The sequence below is a fragment of the Armigeres subalbatus genome, unplaced genomic scaffold (assembly GCF_024139115.2).
Source record: "Armigeres subalbatus isolate Guangzhou_Male unplaced genomic scaffold, GZ_Asu_2 Contig1798, whole genome shotgun sequence".
NCBI lineage: Eukaryota > Metazoa > Arthropoda > Insecta > Diptera > Culicidae > Armigeres > Armigeres subalbatus.
Window position 1 is genome coordinate 1 of NW_026942614.1, and position 12,485 is coordinate 12,485.

General features: G+C 42.0%; 1 long non-coding RNA gene across 1 annotated transcript; it reads right to left on the reverse strand.

Moving 5' to 3' along the window:
• Nucleotides 1-181: 181 nt before the first annotated feature.
• On the reverse strand, nt 182-7,956 carry LOC134203342 (uncharacterized). Its single transcript, XR_009977579.1, has 3 exons — nt 7,722-7,956; nt 988-1,432; nt 182-287 (listed from the first exon to the last, which is right to left on the reverse strand). It is a non-coding gene; the product is annotated as an uncharacterized LOC134203342 (long non-coding RNA).
• Nucleotides 7,957-12,485: the final 4,529 nt, after the last annotated feature.

Consider the following 12,485-nt stretch of genomic DNA (forward strand, 5'->3'; position numbering starts at 1 on the left):
TTTGTTCACGCTTGCGGACGCTTTAACCGATGCTATTTCAGTTAATACATGCCGAAGCATCTCTACCGTGTGCTTCTCCGTTCCTCAGTCAGCATATCCAGTTTTTCTGTCTGCAAGCTTAATTAATTATTGTGGATTATATCATATTTTCTATTCAACAGTGCACATTGGAAACGAATTGGTACCAATAACATCCATTTTGTTGAAAAGCTCAGTCAGATCGGATACGTTTACCGATAATGTATTCTGCTCTGGTCCTACACTTCTTTTCCGGTTTACTCGTGATGCTAAAATAATGGAAACTGCATTTATCAAAACCAGAGCGTTAATGAATAAAGCTTTCAAAGAATGGTTAAATTTGTTATGATTAAATCATTCAACTCTATGATTAAATATTATGATTAATGATTTATTCATTTTTGACAATGATTAATGATTATGATTAACGATTAAATTCATTTTCGACAATGATTAACGGTTATGAGTAATGAATAAAACGTTTGGATTATGATTAACGATTACCGATCGTGATTAAATGTTGACAATGTATGTGTATGATTAATGATTAAAGATCCATATGATTAATGATTAACGATTATGAATAATCAAATTAAATGATTTGCATAGTGATCAATAATCAAGTAACCTTTCTACCAAATTATATGTTATTAAAGGTATAAAAATTCGTATGATTATGATTAAAGATTAATGAATAAAAAGCGATGTATGCAATGAATAATATTGATGATTAATGAATAAATCTCAAAAAATCATGAATATGATTAGTGATTGATGATTAAATGCAAAATCTATGATTAACGATTAGTGAATATTGATTGAATCGTATTTTTGTATGATTATGATTAAAGAATAATGATTAAATAACCCATTATTCATTAATCATGATATTAATCATTCTATGATTAATCACTAATGCTCTGACAAAACTGCGGATCACCCAAAATACATAAAATTTTCAATGCATACCATTCGAACGGTCTGGGCTGGGCGGATTATCGCTTTGATCCGAATCGGAATCGACAAATGCTCGTGTTGATTTATCAGATTTGAGATACAACTGAAGACTTGTACTGCTATCAGGCAAGCTCTGAACGCGATGTTTCTTCAGCAAACCCAGATAGATCATCCATGGCGTCATTCGAGACGCGATTCGTTGATGACCATTTCGCCAAATTATACCGTAGGTCTGGTGACTCTAGCCTTGGTGGCGCCCTGATGCGACGTAAAGGTCTGTAGACTACCTTGGTCGGCAGCATCATCTCTATGCTCGGTTATCTCATCCTCTAGAACGACCTCTTCCACGTATTCTGACTCGTATTTTCCCACATCGGATAATTCTTGTGGTTGTTCCAGATCATGAAACTCAAACAGCACCTCTGGGGTACGCTCAGGTTGGCGAGCATTAGATGATCTGATAGGAGAAAATAGATAGATAAGATAAAAACGCAAAAAGACAAAAGTTGTTTTCGAAATTGAATACCTATAGCAAAATTTAAAGACAAAGTACTATAAATAGTTTTTATTAAAAATATGGATTCTGGTTAGCAGAAGACTTCCGATTTGCTGGTGCCCCGACGACTCGAGACCAAACGCTGCTCAATGTGCTGGATTTCCCTCCGAACCGACGCGTATTTGCTATCTCCCTTCTCCATCGACGCTGCAACTCTGACAGTATTTGCGTCACGACTTCTGCTTCCACGTTCTTTAATCGCGACACATCTGCTCTGCGATGTTGTCCGCCTTATGGCCAGGCATTCCTTGGTGAAAACCTCGGGCAGTCGAATACCACGTGCTCTGGAGTCTCCTTTACGTTGATACATCGCCGGGCAGAATGGCGATGACCCATTCCCCACACCGGTGCAAATATTTAGCCGGAAACAACCGCGTCCGGACAGGAACTGTGTAAGGTAAAAGTTCACCTCACCATGCTCCCTGCTCACCCACGTCGACACATTGGGGATGAGCCGATGGGTCCACCTTCCATTATACACATTGTCCCACACCTGCTGCCACTTCACCATAGCGTCCAGTTTCACCGCCTTTCTCATATTTCTGGAATCTCTCCGTTGGTAGCACTCGATATCCTCTGCTAGGGTTATGCCGATTGGAATCATCCCTGCGATAACGCAAACTGCCTCCGACGAAATGGTTCGGTACGCACTCGCGTGCCGGATGGCTATTAGAGGAAATACGCTATTCAGCTTCCTCCGGTTACGCTTCGTCTTGAGCGCAGCTCCCAGGCTGGAACTCCGTACCTTAGTATCGAGGATGATACTGTCGTCAGAAGACGTCTACTGCTGCTTTTCGGACCGCTGACGTTCAGCATGATCCTTGCTAATGCACTGATCGTTTTAGCCGCCTTTTCACAGCAGGAATAGTCCACGCAGGTGTTGAAGTTCAACCGTTCATCAATCATCACACCTAGATGTCTCCAGAGTCCGCACACCGACGGGATATGTCGTGCCCTCCGATGGTAATCTGCAGCCACTGAATTACTTTGGAATTGCTGACCAACATCACTTTTTTGTGGTAAGCCAGTTAGAGCTTGAATCCATTCTTCCAAGATTATACTGCGTCGGTCGCCTGTACCACCAGCATTTCCACCTCCTCCAGCGACTCGCCGGTTATAGTAGGACAACATCATCCGGGAATCCGTAAATCTTTACATCTTTGGGCAACTTCAGCGTTAGCACCCTGTTGTACACCACGTTCCTCAGCGTTGGGCCTAGTATGGACCCTTGTGGACCGCCCACCGTAACCCTGATCGACTTCTGCCTCGAGCTCGTGTCGTAAATTACTTAGTATCCACTCTGAACGCATTTTTGAAATCAATCGTCACTGCTGCGCAGAACCAATTGCATCTCCTCTTCTGCATCTTCAATGACTGTCCTGATTGCATCCACAGTCGATCTACCTTTACAGAATCTGAACTGCTTTTCAAATAAGCCAATCTCCCCTTCCGTGAGCTGTGTAAGCCAATTAAGAATAACCCTTTCCAGAAACTTCCCCAGTGTATCCAGCAGACATATGAGCCTGTACGATGTTGAATTCCCCGGCGGTTTCCCTGATTTCGGCAGCAGCACCAGTTTCTGAGTCTTCGTCGTATCCAGAAAGTAACCATCTACACTTCTTCAGCACCATCCTGAACAAGTACGGAAACGCCAAAATCGCGAATTTTAGAGCCACATTTGCAATTCCATCCGGACAATGAGCTTTCTTTATCTTCAAACATTCCGCCACTGATGACAGCTCGTCGTTGGAGACTTGCGTACCTGCAGCGGTTACTCGATCGTCATCTTCGTACGGCGTACGTGGCCACGTTGTAGAACCATGCTGTGGGAAAAGACCGTCCACGATGATCTTCAACTTGTCCGGACACATTTCGGCTGGTGTCGCTGGGCCCCTGATCTTCTTTGTTACGACTCGATAAGGGTTGCTCGGCATAACTCCTTGAAGCAGCTGGACTTACTGATTTTGATCGCCCGTATAAAAAAAAGTCGCTATAGCTTCACGGAAAACTATCTTTCGCTCCTCTCTGGCCATTTCAGACCTTGCCCTTCGAAAGTGTCTCCTGGCTCTGAGACAGGCAGTGCGAAGATTGGCAAGATACGCAAAACGTAGGAAAGCTTCCCATGGGAGGTCCCTGTTCCTTCACTTCAGTCGCGCCTTATGAAGCCAAGCTTAGAACGAGTCGTCCTGGCCCTGAATTTGGATGTGAATCAGGGGCCTCGGGCAAGTACCCTAATAATCACGAAAGTATCATCGCACCTTCGCTGCTGCCTCATGCTACCTGCAAAAATTCCAGCACCTCACCTGGTGGTGATTTCCATCGAGATTCGCGTATTCCTCTGCTGGTCCACAACGCAAGTCAATAAGCTTCCATTGGAACTCCAGAACGCCTCATGAAAAGCATTTTGGGAGTATTTCCTGGTTGCTCTAGTTCATTCGTGCCTGTTGCAGCCAACGTTCTTCGATGTCGTCCTTGTCCCGAACTTAGATGTACACCGGGGATATCCCAACCTTCTATTGCAGGGAAGTGCTCATCTATCCCTAAACCTTCACCGCCTGATGCCGTCTAAAACTTCTAGAGCCCTGTTTATGGATTCCAACCTCGTTTGCGTTGAACAATATCTTCTTGCTAATGTCCGATGATTGCTACGATGTGATTGTGTTGGCTGAAACCTGGCTCGACTCCCGTACACCTATCTATGTCGAGTCTTTGGGCCTGAATACGAAGTTTTTCGCAGCGACCGTGGCCCCATGAATAGTCGCAAATCAATTAGAGGAGGCGTCCTAATCGCAGTAAATAAAAAACGAAAAGCAAGAGTTATTTACAACAACTTATGTTCCTGTGTGCAGTACACATACCTCCTGATCGTGTTCGCGATGATACACTGATCGAAGCCCACACACAATCAGTCTTGTCAGTGATCGAAATGACGAATGCTTCGGACGAAATCATCATTATCGGCGATTTTCAATCTGCCAGGAATTTCGTGGAGTTCCTCCTGCAACGGGTTCCTTCACATAGATATGGAACGATCTTCATTACACACAGTCACGCCTCCTCGATTGCTACAGCCTGATTACTACACAGCCACGTTACGTCAAATCAATCACGTTACCAACGAAAATAATCGCAGCCTGGATCTGTGTTTTGTTAACGCTCAGGACGCTGCTCCGCTAATTTTGCATGCTCCATCACCGTTAGTTAAAGTAGTTAACCATCATCCTCGTTGATACATCAAGCTGAACAACATGCGAGCCAATGTTGTTGCATCGATCGAGCCTCCATAATCTACAATTTCCATAACGCTGATCATCATAGCATTGCTGAGTTCTTTGCTACATTGGACTGGGTTGACATTCTTGGCGGTTGTGATGCAGAGAATGCGGCATTGACTTTATCGCATATTATTGGACACGTGATTGAAAGACATGTTCCTAAGAAAACCATCGCCTCATATGGTTGTCCTTGGCAGACCCGTCAGCTTCGTAGAATGAAAACTGCTAAAAAGAGCTGCTCTCAAGCGCTATTCCAAACACGGTCCGGATGGCATTCCGTCTGCGTTTTTGAAAAGGCACATCGAACTTCTGCTCGCTCCCTTTCAACTGATTTTTAACAAATCGCTATCCAGTGGACTTTTTCCGTCCATGTGGAAAACCGCTACAATGTTTCCCGTGTACAAGAAGGGCGATCGAAAGATGTCAACAATTATCGCACATCTCATCTTTGTGCTGCTGATCCATCAAATTATTCGAGCTAGTGATAACAGAACCACTCATATCTCACTGTAAGCAACATCTGAGTGCCGATCAACATGGGTTTATCTCAGAGCAGATCTACGACCACTAATCTTTTGTGCTAACTTCGAGTATTACCCGACAAAGCTTTGTGCAGAAAGCACAATCAATCGGACGTTGTATATACGGACCTATCTGCAGCTTTCGATAAAATTAACCACGCTATCACGTTTGCGAAATTGGAAAGACTTGGCATTGCTGGTTATCTTTTGCGCTAGTTCCATATCTCACCGGACGGAGACTGTCTGTTTTTGCCTTGGGCTGCAAGCCTCTTTAATAAAGAAATAAAAAAAAGACTGTCTGTTACGGTAGGCAATTCTCAGTCCACTGAATTTTTTGGCAACCTCAGGCATTCCCCAGGGAAGCCATCTTGGCCCCTTGATATTCCTCTTATTTCAACGATGTAAACAATGTGCTTCGAGGACCGCGACTGTCGTATGCGGATGATATGAAGCTCTATGCACTAATTCGGTCTATCTCTGACGCAATGGACCTACAACAAGATATTAATTCATTTGCGGCTTGGTGTACATTGAACCGGATGGTTGTCAATCCTAGCTAATGTTCCGTGATCTCTTTCACTCGTGTACATCAGCCAATAATTTACAACTACGAGCTCAATGGAATTGTGGTGCAACGTGTGAACTGTATAAATGATCTTGGTGTTATTCTAGATACGCAGCTAACATTCAAGCATCATGTCTCTTACGTGATTGAGAAGGCTTCTAGAACATTAGGATTCATCTTTCGCGTCGCCAAGGGTTTCACCGATGTTTATTGCTTGAAATCACTGTACTGTTCGCTGGTTCGATCTACGCTGGAATATTGTTCCGCTGTATGGCATCCTAATTACCAGAACGGATCAGTAAGAATTGAATCTGTTCAACGCCGCTTCATTCGTTTTGCTCTTCGGTTGCTTCCATGGCGAAACCCATTCCGGTTACCAAGTAATAGCAGCCGTTGTCAATTAATTAATCTTGAAAGCCTACAATTGCGGAGGCACATTGCACGGGCCATGGTCGTTGCTGATACGCTCCAAGGCAGAATCGACTGCCCTGAAATTCTGGAATCAGTAAACTTGAACGTTCGACCTAGGGCACTGCGAAATAACGGGTCTGCGGGTTTACAGGGCATTCAACGAGGTTGCTCCATGTTTTGATTTTAATCTATCCCAACAGACGATTCGTCGTAATTTTACATAGGGCTTATTCTGCCATGTTTCATAATTAACGATGATAAGCATCGTTAGGACCTAAGTTGTCTGTTGATGAATCAAACAATAAAGAACAATAAAGATTTTCGTTCCACCAGTAACTTGGGCACCGGCTGTTCGTTGGCTCTAATTTCCTCGGCATCGTTGCATCGCAAGCCCTCGTTAGCGTTTACGTCAGCTGGTCTGCGTCAAGGTTTGTAGCGTCGCAGTCCGCTCGAAGTGTTTCGATAAAAAGATCCTTATCGAATTCCTTCGTCTTCCATCTTTGCCTAATAGACCTTATCTCCCGTCGTACCGTCGGCGTTCGTGTTCCAACACTATACCGGATCGCCTGGTGATCGCTATGGATATGGTCTTCACAAACTCTCCAGTTTATGTACCTCGCCATCGACGGACTGCAGAACGTGACATCGATGGTGGACTCTCCGCCATCTTTACGAAATGTACAGCTTCTCCGTGAGTGAGTCCAGCCTTGGAGGTGCGTGCGAATGGGACTACCAGGGACTACCCACAAAAGGAGTAACATTTGATACATAAAAAGCATGTCTTACACATTTTTCCTGATTTTCATGCATTTGTGATTCATTTGTGAATAAAAGATACATATAATTATTCATAATATTTAAACCTTTTTGTGTATGGTCCCATTCTCCCACGAAAGAACGTTATAGTTTTCATAGACCGGCCTGTATGAGCAGCGGGTTGTTAAGAATGTTGACCGTAGGAAAAAACGATTTTCTTTATACATTTTGAAGGAAAAATTTTATCAGTTATATATTGATTATAGTACGTAGCACGTGAACCTTATTGATTAACGTTGAGGTAATTGTTTTACTATAGATATGTATTTTTCGAAGAACCTAATGTTAATAGGTAACGATATGAACAATGTCCATGTTATATTTGTAACTGTACGAAGAACGGTAAATGATTGTGCGGTTTGTTCAACTGCTTGTCAAAAGGTAGCATAAATTACAACTTAATAAATAAACTGCTGCTTTTTCCTTCGTGTATCTCTTCGTTCCGCGCATATCTAGACCAACATTTAGAAAAGATAACAGCCAAAATTTATTTTTACTGATTCTTCGTCTACATATATAGCTATATATGTAGACGGAGAATCAAAAGGAATAAATTTTGGCTGTTACGCCCTTTTCAAATGTTGGTCTAGATATGAGCTTACCTTCCATCACTCTTTGCAACCCAAATAACTTGACCTTCTGATGTATATACTTTGGTCCGTCCCATTTTTGTGTTGTAAAAGCTTTATTCGGAGTTTAGCACTACCATCAAATAATACTTTTTAGGAAACACAAAGCAGATAAAACATAATCACTATAAGTAAATAAATTATGATTTTTTTGTAGATTATCCGGTTTAACCACTAAAAACCTTAACAACACTTTTGTGCTCCCGCGTTCGAATAAAACATCAACATCGATGGCTGTCAATGATGAAAAAATTAGAAAAATTATCATTGATTGTTATTGTGCGCCTGACGTTTTTGCTTTTGACGTTACTTTTTTCTGAAGGGTTTATTTTGTCAGCTAACGATTTGTTTGTCAACAAAAAGCAAAACAATCCCGTTATCACGCAACGAAAACAACCGTTTTGTTGAGGGAAGTCGCGATTTGCTCCGTTTTCGTAGTAACGGTTTTGTTTCACGCAGCCACATACAGTTTTTACTCAATCGCATCGAAACCACCGGGAAGTCTAGACATTTCGCTGCTGTTTTACGACGTAAGTACATAATTGACCCGTCACTAACCCCATCCAATGCGGAATTAATTGTTATCCACACGTTTCTTTGGCTTTTGCAGTCAATTTCAACAAAATGCCGGCTAAAGCAGTTTGCGTTCTGAGCGGTGATGTCAAGGGCACAATCTTTTTCCAGCAAAATGTAAGTAAAATAGTCGTGAGACGGCATTTTCCTTTATCTCTTTGCTGTGACACCACCATTATGTGCAGTTAAATGCCAATCAGGAAGCGGTTTTGTGGTTTTATATAACGATGCAAAATTTGTTAGTAAGGAATGTTCTAGACTGGATAAAATCATCCCAATTTGCGTGCAATTGCAATTTTGTTTGGTAGATTTCAGTAGGAGTGGGTAAATAAAATACTAGTCATAGAAATAAACGGTGCGGTGTGCAAAACTTAGATAATAAATATGAAGACTCATCTTCGATCGATAAGATGTTTCAGTTGGTTATGTACCTACACACATTTACAGCCAAGGTGTACCAGTCCATCATCTCAAGTGGCTGTGATTATTTTTATAGCACTAGATTGATGCTTGAATTAAAATTTCAACCCCGTCCCCAGAATTTTTAATTCATACAAAACTTTATATTAGCAGTTACAATAAGTACAGTGTTAATTAAAAATCGAGTTTGATTGTAAACAGTATTCCATCTAACTTCACTATGGAGATTCCTTTGAATAATAACTTGCAAGAAAAATGAACTTCGGACCTACAGTAGGAACCGGGTTTTGTCACAATGTGAGATTTCATAAATTTTAAATGTGGATAGAAAATTAAAAAAAAAACTTAATCCACCTAGCGTTGGTTATGCCTTTCTCGCGCAATATAAAAAGAAGTTACAATACATGTTCAGAGAGGTCGAAATAGCAATTTAAAGCGTTAAATTCTACTATTTCATATCTATTTGCGGTCATCTTAATGCATTGCAGTAGGTATTTTTTTAAACTATTTTTGTTAACAACTGCAACGCAAAGGCTGGTCGTGCCAACTTTCAATAGGAAACAACTAGACCGCATTCCGATTTGATTGCAACTTGCAACAATCCGAATAAATCGGATAATGCTAAGTACCAAAAAGTGTGCACCTACACACTGAGTCTCTATAGCTCCCCGAGTTTTTAATCATAAGTTTGGTTTTGGAGTATAGCCTCCTATCTATAGCCTTTACGTATACATTGTAGACAATAGAGGCAAACAACATAAAGGTGAAGTAAAAACATGTCGTAATGGTGACGTAGGCCTACGTAGTTGTATGTAATGAATGAGCACATGTCTGTCTGTCCATGGAGACTAAGAAAAACATTAGACAACTTTTCATATAGGGGCCATCCACAAAGTACGTCACGCTCCTAGGGGGAGGGGGGTTTCGAGCAGCGTGACGACTCATTCAAAAATTTTAGAGGTTTATTACAAAAGGTGTGACAAAGGGGGGAGAGGGGGGTTGAAAATCGCCAAATTTTGCGTGACGTACTTTATGGATCTTCCCATAGTAATCCTTAAGGTCTGAGGGAAGCTCTCTCGCGGTAGAGCGCTATTTTCGTACTAAAATGTTTATAACTCGGAACTGGGAACAATTTTCGACAATCTCTTTCAAATTTATCAAGGAATGTTTCTACAAAATTTCAAGGACCTACTATTTCCCAAATTTGAATTAAGCTCTAAATACTGAACAATTGTACAACCGAAATTATCGCTTCTCAGTACCTCTCTCCGATAATTTTCCTTCGGGAATTCCTCCGGAAGTTCCTTCGGGAATTCCTCTGGAAGTTCCTTCGGGAATTCCTCTGGAAGTTCCTTTGGGAATTCCTCCGAAAGTTCCTTCGGGAATTCCTCGGGAAGTTCCTCCTGATATGGTTCGAAAAAGCATTTTAAAGATGAACACCGGAATATCTTTAACACTTCGCAATAACGACATGACCATTCATGAAACGTTATCTGACGTATCCTATGTGCGGGGCTCTCAAGAGATAAATGCATGTATTAGATAATTAGCAAATAAAATTAGTTTGAAAAAAAATAAAAAAAATGGTAGGCTGTCATGATGCGGTACATTTGGAAAGCCTGTAACACCACTGTTCATCATTCTGTTCTTCGGGGCCCTCCTTAGCCGTGCGGTAAGACGCGCGTCTACAAAGCAAGACCATGCTGAGGGTGGCTGGGTTCGATTCCCGGTGCCGGTCTTGGCAATTTTCGGATTGGCTCGACTTCCCTGAGCATAACAGAGAAGTGAAGCCGTCGTCCTCAGGGAATGTGATATCTGTCGACTGTTGCATCGTCGTGAGTGGATCGTTTTTTTCTGTTGCGTAAAACTCTTTAAAAACGCTATTAAATTGGTAGGGTTGTAATTTCCATTGTGCATTAATAGTGATCGAATTAATCTGTTAAACTTGTTAATGAATAATTACAAGTATAAAAGTAGTATCAGAGTTTTCTAAAAAGTTCATATCAAAGAATTCGTTGCTCGTAGGCCTCTCGCTATTGTTTGTCGTTGTTGCTGTCGCTGGATTGCAAACGGACGCCGTGCACGGAGAAATAAAATACATACGAAAAATAAGCTACCACCACTCGTCAGTGCCCACGAACGTTTTAAAATATGGTGCAAGAATGCAATAAGTGCCATTTCGAGTGTTTGCCAGATGAAACTATTGTCGTGTGTGAAGGATTTTGCCTTGGTATTCGACTGTTTCATGCAAGGTGCGTTGGGCTTTCGAACGAGGAAGGCGAAATATGCTTACATCGAAACATTCTATGGATATGTGACGATTGCCGTAACTTAATGGAAAATATTAGATTTCGGGAGACCGTAAATACTATTCGTTCACTGAATCGACCAGTCGAAAAGAAAATTGAAGACATGGAAGCCAATATCGCAAGAATGAACGAGAAGATCAATCAACTCTTATCCAAAACTATTCCTGCACCTGATGAGACTGATTCATCATGTTTTCCGCCGATTAGGTCAACGGATGTGGAATTGGAAACCAAGGGTGATACAACTCCGCCGTTATCATCTACTAAGATTGCTCCATCGATGTCAGATTACACCGAAACTGCAAGTACCATTAAACTTCATTTGTCAAATATTGCCAATGATGTCACCGAGGATGAAGTTGTGCGAATGATTGCTGATTCAATTGGAGTCGAAAATATCGTGAGCATCAAATGTTTGAAACCAACCTGGAGGGATGCTACCACGTTGGATTTCATATCTTTTAAAGTTGAACTAGCTGGTTGCCATCGTTTACACGCTTTGCATTCTTCGAGGTGGCCAAAAGGAATCCGATTTTATTTATTTATCATCAGACTAAGGCCGGAGTGGCCTGTGCTGCACATAAAAGACTTCTCCATTCAGCTCGGTTCATGGCTGCACTTCGCCAACCACGCAGTCTGCGGAGGGTCCGCAAGTCGTCCTCCACCTGATCAATCCACCTTGCCCGCTGTGCACCTCGCCTTCTTGTTCCCGTCGGATCGTTGTCGAGAACCATTTTCACCGGATTACTGTCCGACATTCTGGCTACGTGCCCGGCCCACCGCAGTCTTCCGATTTTCGCGGTGTGAACGATGGATGGTTCTCCCAACAGCTGATGCAACTCGTGGTTCATTCGCCTCCTCCACGTACCGTCCGCCATCTGCAACCCACCATAGATGGTACGCAACACTTTCCTTTCGAAAACTCCCAGTGCGCGTTGGTCCTCCACGAGCATCGTCCAGGTCTCGTGTCCGTAGAGAACTACCGGTCTTATAAGCGTTTTGTAGATAGTCAGTTTGGTACGGCGGCGAACTCTATTCGATCGGAGCGTCTTGCGGAGTCCAAAGTACGTACGATTTCCAGCCACTATGCGTCTCCGAATTTCTCTGCTGGTATCGTTATCGGCGGTCACCAGTGAGCCCAAGTACACGAATTCTTCAACCAGGAGGAATCCGATGCCGGGAATTTAAAGACTTTTCGAATATGACATGGAGGCCTGTTCGATGATGGATATGATCATCAATGCAAATATCTGGTACTGTTTTTTTATAAGTTTTTGTTTTGTGTTTGTTGATCACGTGTTTAGTTTGTACACCTTGCTTTATCAAATGATTGTCGAAATGTATATCAATTATGTATAGAGTTAATTCAATAAGACAATTAATGTCAGTTGAAATAAATATAAAAAATAAAAATAAAATAAATAAAAATAAAAAA